Source organism: Myotis yumanensis, unplaced genomic scaffold, assembly GCF_028538775.1.
Source record: "Myotis yumanensis isolate MYYU_CA2020_CCGP unplaced genomic scaffold, mMyoYum1.0.hap1 SCAF_4, whole genome shotgun sequence".
In the NCBI taxonomy this organism is placed as follows: domain Eukaryota; kingdom Metazoa; phylum Chordata; class Mammalia; order Chiroptera; family Vespertilionidae; genus Myotis; species Myotis yumanensis.
Window position 1 is genome coordinate 107,189,716 of NW_027223755.1, and position 16,008 is coordinate 107,205,723.

Consider the following 16,008-nt stretch of genomic DNA (forward strand, 5'->3'; position numbering starts at 1 on the left):
TTGTAGAGCTCTGACCGGTTTGGCTCAGTGGATAGAGCCTCGGCCTGCGGACTCAAGGGTCCCAGGTTCGATTCCGGTCAAGGGCATGTACCTTGGTTGCGGGCACATCCACAGTGGGGAGTGTGCAGGAGGCAGCTGATCAATGTTTCTAACTCTATCCCTCTCCCTTCCTCTCTGTAAAAAATCAATAAAATATATTTTAAAAAAACATTTGTAAACGAATTGTGTCTTTTTGAATATCAGTTTCTTAAATCTATAAAATGTATAGTAATTTGTACTTTAAATTATATTTATGAAATTTAAATAAAGTAACATAAGAGATACCAGCTTAGAATCTGGCACATAACAGTACCTCAATAAATAGATTAGTCGCTGTTCTTTTTTTTTTTAAATATATTTCTATTGATTTTAGAGAGGGAAGGAGAGATAGAAACATCAATGATGAGAGAGAATCATTGATTGGCTGCCTCCTGCACGCTCCCTACTGGGGATGGAGCCCAAAACCTGGGCACATGCCCTTGACTGAAATCGAACCTGGAACACTTCAGTCCGCAGGCCAGGGAGCCTGAAGCTCTATCCACTGAGCCAAACCGGCTTGGGCAGTCACACTTCTTTGCAAAGAGCAGAACTCACTCTAACTAGTTTCTAAAAGACAACCAGCTGCGAATCGTGGGCAGCTCACAGGACCTCCACGGAGGCCTGCCATCTGCACAGCAGACGCAAACCCTTCTGGGGCAGCTGCAGGCAGACACCACACGTTCCCGCGCTGGACGCTGGGTGCCAAAACGTCAGCAGTGCCGCCCGGGAAAGCCAGCTCCTCCACCCTCACCCCCTCTCGAAAGGGCATCTTCGGGAGCTGGCCCTGTGATTGGTGTCTTCTGGACCCGAGAATCGCACGGGCCCCGCTGGCAGCACCTGGGCCTTCGCCTGTGCTCTGGTTTCGAGAAAGTCCGGGTAATTGAGTTCTGGCTGCTGCCTTAGGGGGTGGGAATCTATCTTGGAGAAAATCCCCAAATATAGGAGGAGGATCCAGAAGATCCTGGACAGCCACAGATTTGACCACTGCCTCCTGCTCAGTGTGTCATTTCAACCTGGAAAGTCTGACGACTTGGAGGGATGAAGAGAGCCCCCCAGGCCTGGGAGCGAAGGTCACTAGAGAGCGGCGGTCCTCGGCACGGCAGGCCCGCAGGAGCAGGTGCTCTGCCAGCACAAGCCCGTGCTTACTGAGAGCTGCGGTCCAGCAGGATGCCTCCAGCTTCGAGCCAGAGCGGATGCACCTAATGTGAACCCACAAAAGGAAAGGGGTTTTTATGAGCCTAATCTAAACGTGCAGAAGGAAAAAGAGGAAGGCACATTGTCCGAGTAAGGTTCTTAGTAACCTGTGAAACAGTCAGATGTTATGTCGTGTTAAGTTATCCCTGAGCCCTCGCTGAGCTACAATGGAGCTCTTCCTATAGCTTTTCCCAGTTGGGCTTTGAAATTACTGCTGAGAAGATGGGGCCTGATTTCAGTTAAAGTTACTTGGCATCTCCCTCCACACAGCTCCCTCCAACCCCCTCTGCACTTAGGATAAGGCTCTTGGAGAAATAAAGAGCCTTGACTCCGTGGATAGAGCGTCAGCCTGAGAACTGAAAGTCCCGGGTTCGATTCCAGTCAAGGGTCAAGGGTCAAGGGCACATAGCTCATATCTCAGTTGCAGGCTAGAGCCCCCAATTGGTACAAGAGGCAACCAATCAATGTGTCTGTCTCACATAGATATTTCTCTCTCTCTGTCTCTCCCCTGCTTCCACTCTCTCTAAAAAAAAATCAATAGAAAAAAATATCCTTGGGTGAGGATGAATCAAAAATAATAAATAAAAATAAAAAAATAAAGAGGGGTGCTTTTACCTGAAAAGGTTCTTGGTTCCCCCTCTCCACTCGGAGTTTGTGGGTCATTGCCAAGCAGTTCCCTGGGGACCCCCATCCCTGTGTCTCAGTTTGGAAGTTCCCACTGAGCTTTGCTTGCTGGTGCCGCCACCAGGCCCTGCTGGTCTCCTCCTGCCGTGCCCCTGTGAGTACCCAGGGGCTTCTCCTTAGTCGCCTGTGCTTTCCGAGGCTGACCATGGTTCTCTCTTAACTGCCTTTGTGTAGAGAGAGTGCGGAGCTGATCCTGCAGTTTGTATACTGGACATTGTTTTTCAGGTTCTCACACACAATTAATTGGGCTGCTGCCAACGCTTCCAGTTACTGGAGGTTTAGGTTTTGCTTTGCTTTAGGCAGAGAGAAGAACAAACTTACCAGTTGTTAAGTAAACCCTGTGGGCAGCATCCCAGCCCCTTTCAAACGTTCCTCAGTTGTTGGAGGTGAAGGGGGTGGAGGGAGGCCTCCATGTCAGTTCTCTTGGGCCTCCTTCCTGAGATGCTGCATATCAGGAGCATGTTTTCCAGAGCAGAGAGAATCCCAACATGTGAGCTACTAAATGTACATTTTGTTTATGGGGGCTCTAGGACAGCATACTTGACATTGGAATTGTTCCAGAAAGACAGCTGAGTGGTGATTCTGGACATGGTTAGCTACGAGGAACGGGAAAGGGAGTTGGAGATGATGATCAAGGTGGAGCCCCCCAGTGGGCTGATGACAATAGTATGATAGGGTCTAAAGGGGGCGTTAGCTCCCTCTGTCCCTGGAAGGGACTAGACCCATGGTTGGCAAACTGCGGCTCACGAGCCACATGCGGCTCTTTGGCCCCTTGAGTGTGGCTCTTCCTAAGCCTTAGGAGTACCCTAATTAAGTTAATAACAATGTACAGTGGGGCCTTGACTAACGAGTTTAATTCGTTCCTTGACCGAGCTCGTAACTCAAATTACTCGTATGTCAAATCAACAGTGAACGAGTGAGACACGTGATGCTGGGCTGATGTTGTGGCGTTCACTGTAACGTTCGCTGCACCAACTAGCGGTGGGGTAACTGAAGCTGGCTCTTAACCCGAATTTTAGCTCGCAACTCAAAGCAAAAAATCTGCCTAGAGATGGCTTGTGTCTCGAAAAACTCGTTAGTCGGGACACTCGTAAGTCAAGGCCCCACTGTACCTACCTATGTAGTTTAAGTTTAAAAAATTTGGCTCTCAAAAGAAATTTCAATCGTTGTACTGTTAATATTTGGCTCTGTTGACTAATGAGTTTGCCGACCACTGGTAGATGCTTGTGAGAGTGGACTCCTATCGTTCTATGTCCTCTGCCCAACATACCTGTGGCTTCTTCTCCTAATAATGCGCAGGATTTTCTGTGTGCAATCACTCACCCTCTCTCATTTTCAGTTCAAGGTTCACATGGGGTTGACTCCCTCCTCCAGTTCTAAGAGGGTCCCATGATCCAGGGCTAGCCAATCAGAACATTCTGTTCTCCTGGCCATAGTGCTTGGCTTGGGAGGAGCACAGGACCCTGGGTTTCAATTTCAGGGCTTCTTTCTTGGACTATGGAGACACAGTACTTCAACGGGACTTGGAGTTCCAGGAGCCTCAGATTAAAGTACATTCTGAAGCCATTTTTCAGAGCGTACCGGGAAGATGGAGGGAGATCTAGCCTTGTTAATAATATTTGAATCTGTGGGTCAAGATGTGCCAGAATCGAGAAAGATCTTAGACCTTTCAGTTACATAAAATAACAAACACAAAGCCAGTTTGAGATGGGGTTTTAAGTCTTCATTAATTGCTATACATTTCCGGTGAAACTACAGTATATCTCTAAACTTTACCTGCAGATTTCCAATTTCTGTTCCCCTGTTCTGAGACCCATGTTGAAACTTTTTTTGGAAACTTTTTTTGCCTTCTTTTGTGGATATGACAGCTATAAGTGTCTTTAGTAAACATTCTGGAGTATATTTAGTTTTAATAAATTAAACTTAATGGGCACTTAAAGTGAAGGGGTCTAGTTCTTCTTAAAATGAAGTTAGCGAAATAAATTACATATGAAGATATATTCCAACTTGCTAAAGGTTAAGTAGTTGAGTCTTTGTCCTATCCTTTTATTTTCATCTTCCATTTCATAATACAGTGGTGTAGTAATGCATCGAAATAAACCTATATGCTGCCCGCTCGGCGTGGCTCAGTGGTTGAGCATCAACCTATGAACCAGGACGTCACAGTTCGATTCCCAGTCAGGGCACATGCCTGGGTTGCAGGCTCCATCCCCAGTGGGGGGCGTGCAGGAGGCAGCCAATCAGTGATTCTCTCTCATCATCGATGTTTCTATCTCTCTCTCTCTCTCTCTCCCTTCCTCTCTGAAATAAATTACGTATACATAAAATAATAAATAAATAAACCTATCTGCTGTGACGGGATTTCTCTGAAGACACATGTAATGCTGGGGACACTGAACACTTCAGCTGAGCCGCGCACCTGCTCAGTGGCCTCACCTGCTGCAACTCCCGCCCAGCCTGTAACTCAGACCAGCGTCTGAAGTTGCTGCTCCCACTTGAGGCCTTCATCTCACATCCTGTGTGCTGTGCTCCCTGGGCCAGTGGTATGTAAAGAGGCCCTAAAGTGGTGGCTTGTTAATCTCAGATAGTCTCTGAACCAGTATTTCGCCACCACAAGTGCTGATTTTTGAAAACACCCCGAAGGCCTTTCTGCACGCTCGCTGATGCTGCTGGAAATTTGATGAGAGCCTCCTGGCAATAGGGTGATCTCATTACCACAAACAAATGTGGAGACAAGATGCCCAGGGCCCAAGTGAACAGCATTGTCCCCAGTCGCTTCTCTCTGTTATCACCATAGAAATAACCATCGAGCCCTAACCGGTTTGGCTCAGTGGATGGAGCGTCGGCCTGCGGACTGAAGGGTCCCAGGTTCGATTTCGGTCAAGGTCATGTACCTTGGTTGTGGGGACATCCCCAGTGGGGGGTGTGCAGGAGGCAGCTGATCAATGTTTCTCTCTCATCGATGTTTCTAACTCTATCCCTTTCCCTTCCTCTCTCTAAAAAAAATCAATAAAATATACTTTTTTTAAAAAGGAAATAACCATCGAGTCGCTGAATGGCAGGCAAAGCGATCAGGAAGACATGGGTCAGGTGCGGTCACTTTCTTGATCACTTTGGTTAACTTTCCAAGTGTATCTTGGGAGAACAACAAGGATAAAAGAAACCTGAGTTAGCATAGAACACACACACACAACACATGCAACACACACACACACACACACTTGAGCAACTGGAAAGGTTCCTTGATTCAACTAATGCTTACCAAGTGCCTACTGTGAGTCAGGCTCTGTGCCAAAGTCTCTGCTCTCACGGAGCTCAAGTTTTGGTGACTGAAAAAGGAGAAGGACACTCTGGGCAGCTGAGGGAACTAAAAGAAGTACAGGGCGCAGAGGGGTCAGAGGCCATGACCAGTGACCATGACCGGTGACCATGACCGGTGACGCTGGGCAACGCTAGACCGAGAGGTGCCTGCAGGCTGTGCTGAAGCACGGAGCTCTGTTCCGCAGGCCATGCTGGGGAGTGGGGTGGCAGGCAGGCTGCTTGCAGGCAGGAGAGTGATGTCAGACTAGTATTGGAGTCGGGGGTGTAAGGAAGGAATCTGACTAGTGGGTGATATGAAAGGTGAACCAGAAAGCAGAGATGGGGAGAAGGGAGCCGATTAGGAGTCCTTTGCAATAATTCAGGCAAATGATGACAAGGACTTGCACTTCAGGCAGTAGCAGTGGCAACAGGGGGGGATGCTGGGGATGAGTGGGTGGAGGAGGAATAAGAGAGGGCTGAATACCGGAGAGAGAGAATTGGTGCCTCAGAGAATATGAAAAGAAGGGCTGAGGTGAGAAGTCTGGGGAGAAATGGGCATGGCCGGGTTAGAGACTGAATCAGCAGAACGTGTTTCCCTTGCATGCCGAAGTCACGTGCTACTCCCAAAGCACAGCAGCTGTCAGCACATGTGTTTGCTGGCAGATCTTTCAAGCATGTTAAACTCACATTTATTTAATGAGGCATGTGGCCTGCTGGCCGCAAGTCTGACATGCTTGATAGGCCCAAGGTAATGCCATTAATTCAGCCTGCTGTGCTGACTTTATTCCTGACAGATAAAAGCTTTCAATTACATCAGCTAAAGAGGTAATGGCATACCCAGCATGATAATTTCCCTGTTCACCCCTTTAAATAGAATCCATCTGTAAACCAAAATAGATCAGCATTGTCAATAGGCATCTCCCTTAAATCATTCCTAGGAATCAGAAGATAATCAGGTACGAGAACACAGTCATGGCCATCTTTGTTCTGTGGGAAGGAAGCAAAGTAGCAGTGTTAAGAATGTTATTGGCCCTAACTGGGTTTGTTCAGTGGTTAGAGCATCAATCCTCAGACTGAAAAGTCAAGGGTTCAATTCCAGTCAAGGACACATACCTCAGTTGTAGGCTTGATCCTCAGCTCTGGTTGGAGCCACGTTTCTCTCACATCAATGTTTCTCTCTCTCTCTGTCTCTGCCCCTCCCTTCCACTTTCTCTACAAATCAACGGAAAAATACCCTCGGGTGAGGATTAACAAAACAAAACAAAGTAAAATAAGAACGTTATTGAGCTAAAGTAATGTTGGGTACAGAAAGCAACACAGTACTTCATATGAGGCTAAACAGCTGATTGAGCAATCCTGAGTACAGTGAGAGTTTAAGAGTCTCACCTGAATGTAGGGCATAGACAGTTCAGACAATTCCGTCAGTAGCCTGCATAATAGGGCCACTGTGGGTGGCTTTTGTGCCTGGGACAGCCCTTTGTTACTGAATCTAGATGTTGACTGTAATGCCTTTAGGCCAATGGTGATTACGGTATTTTTGGGTGATCATTCCTAAAGTGTTTCCTTTGTCCTTATATATAAAAAGAACGAATGACAAATCATAGTCAGGCTGCCCAAGAGCTGGAGCTGGAGTTAAGTGGGGTTTTAGGTATTTACAGCTTTTTCACCTGGAGTTCATTCGATCGTGTCACATGGGTCTGAGTTGAGTAGAGCACATAAAGGTTGAGCAACAAGTGAAAAATTTGGTACCCAATTGCTACCATAACCTGTTAGTCCTAAAAGTCCTCTTAATTGTTTCTTTGTTTGGGGAAGAAAGAAAGCTGAACTTCCTTTGACTTGTTCAGGATTAACTAACAGTCCAGCCTTTGATATTAAATGTCCAAGATATTTTACCTTAGGTAGGCAAAAACGGAGCCTGTCTTTAGAGACCTTATGCCCCCTGGAGGCCAATTGTTGTAATAAATGAAAAGTATCTTGAGTCCCAGAGTGTCAGAAGCAGACCTACGTTTTGAAAAAAATGTCGAATTTCTTGGAAATTCAAGGTCATCTACGTTTATTTTCAATATCTGAGAAAAGTGAGACTTTCACTATATTTCTGGGCATAACAGTCCACATATATTGGTGTTCTTCCCAGGTGAAGGCAAACTGATATGGACTGTCTTTGTCTGCTGGAATGCTGGAAAAATGCACTGCATAAGTCTACCAGTGAGAAATCGTCACTGTTTGTTGGAATGGTAGTAAGTAAGGTATGTGGATTGGGGTTACAGGATGTAAAGGAACTACAGTATTATTTACAGCCCTTAAATCTTTTTTTTGTTACAGTTTATGTTCAATATTATTTTGTATTAGTTTCAGGTATACAGCATCCATTGATTTTTTTGATTTTTAAAAAAATATTTTTATTGACTTCAGAGAGGAAAGGAGAGGGAGAGAGAGAGAAACATCAATGATGAGAGAGAATCATTAATCGGCTGCCTCCTGCATGTCCCCTACTGGGGATCGAGCCACAACCCGGGCATGTGCCCTTGACTGGAATCGAACCCGGGACACTTCAGTCTGCAAGCTGATGCTCTATCTACTGAGCCAAACCAGCTAGGGCCAGCCCTTAAATCTTGTAGAAATCTCCTGCCTTTCCGTTTGGCTTGTTCACAGGAAGGGTGGGCATATTGCAAGGAACCACTAATCCTTGCTTGAGGCAGTGCTGGATAACGGGTCTGATTCCAGCTAATGCTTCCAGTGTTCATGGGTACTGCCGTATATTGGGCAAGGTTTGGTCACATTAATAGTTACCTAGATAGGAATGGCTGAGTTGATTTTTCTTACATCTGAGGTAGAGAGGGCCTATAATTTGTCAGGCACACTTTGTTTTTTTTGTGTGTGTTTTTTTTAAAAATATTTTATTGATTTTGCCCTAACCGGTTTGGCTCAGTGGGATAGAGCATCGGCCTGCGGACTCAAGGGTCCCAGGTTCGATTCCGGTCAGGGGCATGTACCTTGGTTGCGGGCACATCCCCAGTGGGGAGTGTGCAGGAGGCAGCTGATCGATGTTTCTCTCTCTCTCATCGATGTTTCTAACTCTCTATCCCTCTCCCTTCCTCTCTGTAAAAAAATCAATAAAATATATTTTAAAAAAATATATATATTTTATTGATTTTTTACAGAGAGGAAAGGAGAGAGATAGAGAGTTAGAAACATCGGTGGGAGAGAAACATCGATCAGCCGCCTCCTGCACATCTCCCACTGGGAATGTGCCCGCAACCAAGGAACATGCCCTTGACCGGAATCGAACCTGGGACCTTTCAGTCTGCAGGCCGATGCTCTATCCACTGAGCCAAACCGGTTTTGGCACACTTTGTAATATTTGTTTATTTTCCAACCTTTCTTCTTCTTCTTCTTTTTAAAGTTTTCATTGATTTCAGAGAGAGGGAGAAGGGAAGAGTGATAGAAACATCAAGGATAAGAGAGAATCATCAACGGGCTGCCTCCCGCACGCCCCCGACTGGGGATGGAGCCTGAAACCCAGGCATGTGTCCCGACCGGAATGGAACGGTGACCTTCCTCCAGACTCTTTTCTTCTTCATATGCTTGTGTCATAATTATTATCCTCTCGTTTGTCCAATCACAGTTTGAGTCTGGACTCTGGTTATAAGAACATTTCACCTTTTTGTTAAAAAGGAATGTGAGTACTTGTTACAGCCGTGGACGCTGAGAAAGAAGAGGCCGACTACGTAGACTCCTCGCGGCGGCTCACTGGGCTCAAGTTCAAAGCAGGGTCTAGAGCCCACAGGAAACAGGGCCTTTCACACGAACCAGCTTCAGGACAAGCCCAAGCTGCCTGCCTCCTTGAACTACCTTCCTGGGCCTATCCCAACACCTGGGCCGGCGCTTATAAGGGGTTTCTGGAATTGTATTCCAACCCTGGGCTGAGGCTTCCCTGACCAACTGGAACTGTGCAACTACATCCATATTAGCATCTTCCCCAGCCAACCAGAGCAGGACGAAGCCTTTTGGACCAAACTGCACGGATGTAAAGTTTTTTGTTTACATGTGGACCATGGGGGAAGGGGCCACCAGGACACACTTCTGTCTCTATAAGTCAGCTCCCCTCTGGCTCAGAGAGCAAAGAATTCCCCTTCCTACTGAGTCCTGTGCTTTTTCTGGCTGGAGCGGACCCCCCCTTTCCCTCACCATAGGACATGGACCTCTGGGCAGGGCGGGGCGGGGCTGCCTCACCCCAGCGTCACCTCTCGGCCTCACAGCTAAGGCGACTCTGAGCTGTCCACAGCTGTGCTGTTCTCACCCGCTGCTGTACCACAGCTGAGCTGTTCGGGCCGAATAAAGCTTCCTTCTTCATTGCACCCCAAATTGGGGATTCCTGTGGGCCTTGAATTGGCACCAATGACCGTGGGTTGACACCGAGAAGCTGGAGCAGATGGACTGCTTTCTCAGAGGAAAGCTAACGGCGTGAACAGTCCTCCCACCTTTGGTAGCACCACGTGCTGGGGGGGCGGGGGAGGGGGGGCCATGAGGTCACCACTACAAGGGCAAAGGGGTGTGTCCAGGCTGCTGTCCTGGGCTGGCTTTGACCCAGTGAGATGCCGAGCCCGACGCCTGGGGGCGCACCCCACTCTCCTGAAGGGCCATGGGGTGGTGTTGCAGAGGCCCCAACCCTGAGAAGGCCCCCACCCCCCACCCCAGGGAACGCAGCGGCTCAGAGGCGCTCTGCTCCGGGAAATGGGCGCCCCTGAGGCCCCCGGGCAGGCAGCCTCCGTGCCCTGCTCCGCTCCGAAAGCCGCCTACGAGTCTGTGCGCTAACCCCGCCTCCCAGTCCGGGATGCCGGGGCCCCGCCTTCTCACCCAGCCTCGGCCCGAGGGTGCTCCATGCCCCACCGTTCCCCAGCGCGCCCCACCCCTCCGCTCCCGCTGCGCTCCTCTCCGGGGTGAGGCGCGGGGCAGGACGACAGCGCGCCCTAGTGGCTGGAGGCAGCGAGGGGCCGGCTGGAAGGCGCTGGAGGGTTAAGGCGAAGAGGTTGAGGAAGGAGGAGGTGGTAGGGCTGGGATTATGGTGAAGCGAGGGAGGCACTGGCCTCTAGCACAGAATTTAAGGGGGCGCCCCAAGCAGCAATCAAGATAAACAACATTTAAGTGCAATCTTAAAAAACACACACACACAACCAAAAATTTAATGGGAAAAATCGATGATGAATAAAATATCAAATTTTAAAATAAAAACATTCGACCTCATATTTTCACGGCCCTCCTCCACTCGCCTCACCCCCAAACAGGCGGCTGGCACAGGCTGTAGGTAACTGGTTAAAAGTGGCACTCACGTATGATCTGTCTTGGGTGCCAAATGGTTCCGTGTCCCCTTACATTTTGCACCAGAGGCTAGTGCCCCTCTCATCTTGCTCTAGTGCTGCCTCTGCCAAGTCTACATTCAGAAGAGACCGCGATTATGGGCTCAGTTCTGCCACCAGCTGCCTGAGTGACCCTGGGCCAGTCCTACTCCCCCTTAGCTTCAGCTGACCCTTGTAACAGTCGGGGGAGTCCCACTACACAACTGAGGACAGTCTTGGTAATTCTCAAAAGCAGCGATTCCCACAGTGTGGAAATTTCAGGTGCCTCTATGTGAGCACCGAGTGAGCCTAGCCCTAGACGCATTGGTCCTAGTGGCCAAGAGCTGAAAAGAATGTTCATCGGCAGTTAAATGGGTGTATAAATGAATGGCATTTCAAACAACGTCATGCTACGCAGCAAAAATGAATGATTACAACCATGTGCAGCTACAGAGATAAACTTTACAAACGTTGTATCACAAACAAAACGAGAGAGAAAACATACAGTCCAATTCCATATCTATAAGATCTAAAACCCAGCAGACATCACACTATATCGCTTAGAAATCTATATGTAGATGAGAAGCTATAAAGTCAAGCAATAAATTACCACAAATGTCGGGATAGTGTTATAGCCCCAGGAAAGAAGAAGCAGGTGTGAACTGCCAAGACGGCTCTGGGAACATTTCTTCCCCTGGGTGGTGGTCACAGGAATCTTGCCTTTTGTTCTTTAAGATGCACACACAGGCTTTATGTACTTTTCTGTACATAGGACATTTTTGAATACTGGAAAAGGTGGGAAAGTGTCTACAACAGTGCCTGGCACGTGGTAGATATTCAATAATAATTTTCAAAATGAATGAAATGATCTAGTGCTGTAGCGGACCCTTTGTCGGGCAGTAAGTGGCAGAATCAGGATGGCCCGAAGGTCGTTGCTCAAAAACCAAGGCCAGAATCTTGGTGAAGATGGAGTCTCGGTGGTAAGACTTTACTGCACTAAGTGCAAAGAGCAAGTGTTCTCGAGTCCTTACCAGAGATGTGTGAGAGTTGATGTCCTGGTGAGCTCCTGCCAGGTCTCCAGAACTCTCAAAGGGATTAAACCTCTTATCACCCAAACACATGATCTTGAAGTTCCAGCCCAACTCTTTAAAAAATATGTTTTTATTGATTTCAGAGAGAGAGAAAGAGAGAGGGAGAAAGAGAGACATTGATGTGATAGAGAAACATCGATTGGTTGCCTCCCACATATGCCCTGACTGGGGAATGAATCCATAACCTGGACATGTGCCCTGACTGGAAATCGAACTGAAGACCTTTGGGTGCATGGGACAATATTCAACCAATTGAGCCACACTGGCCAGGGCCAGCCCAACTACTTTTATAACAGGGTTACAGAAACAGCCACATCATCTAAATCTAACATCTGAGGAATTGGTGCAATTCCTTAATCCATCATCAATGCCTTCTTCACCTTGTCCCTACCTAGTCCTCTTGGGTTGGTGACCCATTAGTGGACTTGGACAATTAATTGAAGACCAGGGAAGGACTGAGCCTGATGGGCCCACTAGGTTCCACAGTCCTCCTGTTCAGAATGTCTCCTGACTGCCTCTCAGTTGCACCATGTCCTGGGGATGCTCAAGAGTCAGGCCCTTCCTACCCTAGCTGGCTTGGTTCAGCAGATAGTGTCGGTTTGTGGACTGAAAGGTCCCAGGTTCAATTCCGATCAAGGGAACTACCTGGGTTGCAGGCTTGATCCCCAGTGGGGAGTATGCAGGAAGCAGCCAATCAATGATTCTCTCTCATCATTGAGTTTCTATCTCTCTCTCTTCTCCCTTCCTCTCTGAAATCAACAAAAAATATGTATTTAAAAAAAAGACTCAGGCCTCTCCTTGAAGAAGTTAAACTTCACTTAACTTTTTCAAAATGCAAATCCCTCTGAAAGTTTACCCAGTAAACTCCCTATCCTCCTAGCCCTAGCAACCGCTAATATACTTCCCATTTCTCTAGATGACCTAATCTGGACATTTCCTATAAATGGAATCACATAGCCTGTGGTCCTCTGTGTCTGACTTCTTTCATTCAGCATGATGTTTTCAAGGTTCGTGCATGTAGCATGTGTCAGTATTGCGTTCCTTTTTTGTTGAATTTATTTGGGTTACACTGGTTAATAAAATTACATAGGATTAAGGTGTAAATCTATAATACATCATCTGCATATTGTATCGTGTGTTCACCAGCCCAACTCATGCCTCTTTCCATCACCATTTATCCCCCTTCACCCTCTCCTGCCGGGTAATAACCCTACCAGAGATGTGTGAGGGTTGGTGTCCAGGATGACTGTGGGGTTACAGCTAAAGGATGTGGTAGTGACTGTACAATTCTGTGAATATACCAAAAGCCACTGAATTGTGCCCTTGAAATGGCGGAGGGTATGGTATGTGAAGTATGTCTCAATAAAGCTGTTTTTTCAAAAAGAAACTGCAGCTTCTCCCCTTTCCGTCTGGCTCCAGCCATCATAAGCAAGATGAAGTTTATGAGGACGTCCAGGAGCTGTGGAGGAAGCAGTACCCTGTGATGCATTTTCTTCTCAGGGTGCACTCCTAGAAGTACTGCCAGCTTTCTGTGCTACACAGCCTCCACCCAGCCTGATAAAGCACACAGGCTGGGATACGAGGCCAACCAAGGTTATGTCATACTAGAGGCCCAGTGCATGATATTTGTGCACTTGTGGGGGTAGGGGGGTCCCTCAGCCCAGCCTGCACCCTCTTGCAGTCCAGGAGCCCTCAGGGGATGTCTGGATGAAGGCTTAGGCCCGCAGGGAGCAGGCCTAAGCCTTCAGTCGGACATCCTTAGCGCATCTGCAGAGGCAGGAGAGGCTCCTGCCACCGCCACTGCACTTGCAGCCCATGAACCAGCTTCTGGCTGAGCAGTGCTCCCTCTGTAGAAGCGCACTGACCACCAGGGGGCAGGCAGCTCCTGCATTGAGTGTCTGCCCCCTAGTGGTCAGTGTGCATCATAGCAACTGGTCGTTCCACTGTTTGATCGATTTGCATATTAGTCTTTTATTATATAGGATATCAGATTCATGTGTGCTATGGTTGCAAATACCCAGCTTCTAAGGGTGAGACCTAAGACAATCCTGTCCATCATGGTGGTAACCAGCTAAAGTTTGCTCGAAGTCTTTAGTCTGTTGCGGAGGAGCAAACTGGGTGCCACTGTGGGGCTCTGAGAGTCCTGAATTCTTACTAGGTTGGTGAAGATTCCATGTACAGATTCTTTGAGGTTATCCTCATTGATCCAATCCATGAAGCCATCAGATGGAATCCTGACCCCAGTTGCTCACCAAACCGGTCCACAAGCATAGGAAGACGTGAGGGCTGACATCTGCAGGCTGCAAGAGCCATGGCCTTGGAAAGAGCCACACTATCGTGGTTCTCACCTGCAGCTTGGAGAAGGCGCAATACTCCCCAGCTCCACCATTACCCATAAAAGTAAGATATGTAAAATGCTTACCTAATAAACAGTCTCGAAAAGTAAAACAAACAAACAAAAAACACTACAGCTTCTCTCCTTCTCTGCTCCCCCACCCCAATCACTCACTCTGGGGAAAGCCAGCAGGTGGTCGTGGTCAGCCCTGTGGAGAAGCCCACATGGGGAGGAACTGAGGCCTTCAACCAACAGCCAAAGAGGAGCTGAGGCTTTCTGACAGCAGTCATGTTGGCAGTGGGTCCTCTAGTTCCAGTCAGGCCTTCAGACGTCCACAGCCCTGGAGGATAACTTGACTACACTCCCATGAGAGACACCGAGCCAGCATCGCCAGCTAAGTTGCTCCTGGATTTCTGACTCTCAGAAACTCTCAGATTTCTGACATAATAAATACTTGTTGTTTTTAGTTGCTAAATTTGGGGATAATTTGTTATACAGCAATAGATAATCAATGCAGTATCTGTCATAACAAGAGTCATCAACGTGTGAAACTTCTCAAAACTCTGAGGTTCCTTCCAGCTCTAGAATCCTGTGATTCTGTGACATCTGCTTCTGCAGGGAGGAGAACCCTTGGCCAGTTGACTGGGTGGCCTGCTGAGTTTCTTTGCTTTGGTCAGGGGTTACATCAAGTTAATGGGGTGACAGTAGTTACCTCAGGCCAAGGTAACTACTTATTGGGTGTAAGAAAAAGTATGACTTCTGTTTGACTTTTTGAAATGTTGACAATAACTCCGCACTACCCCCACAATCCCCCTTCCTGAAAAGAAAGGGTGCTTGTATCCTGCTCCTTTTCTACCTCATCACCCCCCGGCATACAGCTGTGGAGTGTGTCAGGAATGGCAGGAGAACCAAGGAATTCCCAGCTTAGCAGGAAGTGTAGGGCTTTGGGAGTTACGTTGGTTTCCTAGGGCTGTCATAATAAATTCCCCTATATTGGGTGACTTAAAACAACAGAACTTCATTCGCTCACAGTCCTGGAGACCAGAAGTCTGACATCAAGGTGTGGGCAGAGCTGCACTCCCTCTGGAGGCTCTAGATCAGAACCCTTCCTCACCTCTTCCAGGTTCTGTTGGCTGTGACATTCCTCAGCTTCCTTATGATATACTGAGTGACTTCATTCATTCAAAATCACTTATTGAACACCTTCCAAGTGCTAGATTTTGTGCTAATACAGCAGTGAACAAGACAGAGGTGGTCTCCGCTCTCAAGGCTAAATGGCAGAACCTCATATGCAAGGGAAAGTAGGAAATGTGGTGTTTACTTTTCCAACATCTAGAGCCTAGAGAGGCTCATTAGATGAAGGAGACAATAGAGTCAAATGACATCCAAACTGCAGGAAAGGCCAGTTTTAATGCAGGCGTGAACCCGTGCTCATAGTGTGCCCCCTACACATAGGAGAATCATATTCATCACGGGGTTGCTCTGGAAGGGGCCCTGAAGACCATTTTATCCTATCCGCTCATTTTACAGATGAAGAAACTGAAGCCCAGAGAGAAGAAGTGATTGGGAGAGGGGAAAAGAGTGGCACAAAGAGGTCGGCATGGGTGGGCTGGAAGAAAATCTGCAGGGAACTTCTTGGTACCCAAAGAGTTCCTGACTTTACAAAGATTTGTGCTGAGGCTTGAATGTGTTGTGCCTACCTCAGATCCAAGAGGACGCTGGCCATGAAGAGAAGCAAGCCTTTCGAACTGGGAGAGGATAAAAGAGAAAGAGCCAAGTGATCTCATTCTATGCTTTGGGAATTTTTTTTGTTCTTTTAATTTTGAGGAGTAAATGTTGAAGAAATAGAAAAATTACCTGTAGGAAAATAAATACCGTGATATTCTTACTTTTAAATATATACTGTCCAGGGTGCTGAAAACGCTCACGGTTTCTAGGTTGCAAACACTTTCACATCTGCTTATTTCTGAGAATCTAGTTCCTTGTACCC

General features: G+C 47.5%; 1 pseudogene; it reads left to right on the top strand.

Moving 5' to 3' along the window:
- Positions 1 to 11,558: 11,558 nt before the first annotated feature.
- LOC139009548 (large ribosomal subunit protein eL15-like) lies at positions 11,559 to 15,581 on the top strand (annotated as a pseudogene).
- The last annotated feature ends 427 nt before the right edge of the window (positions 15,582 to 16,008 follow it).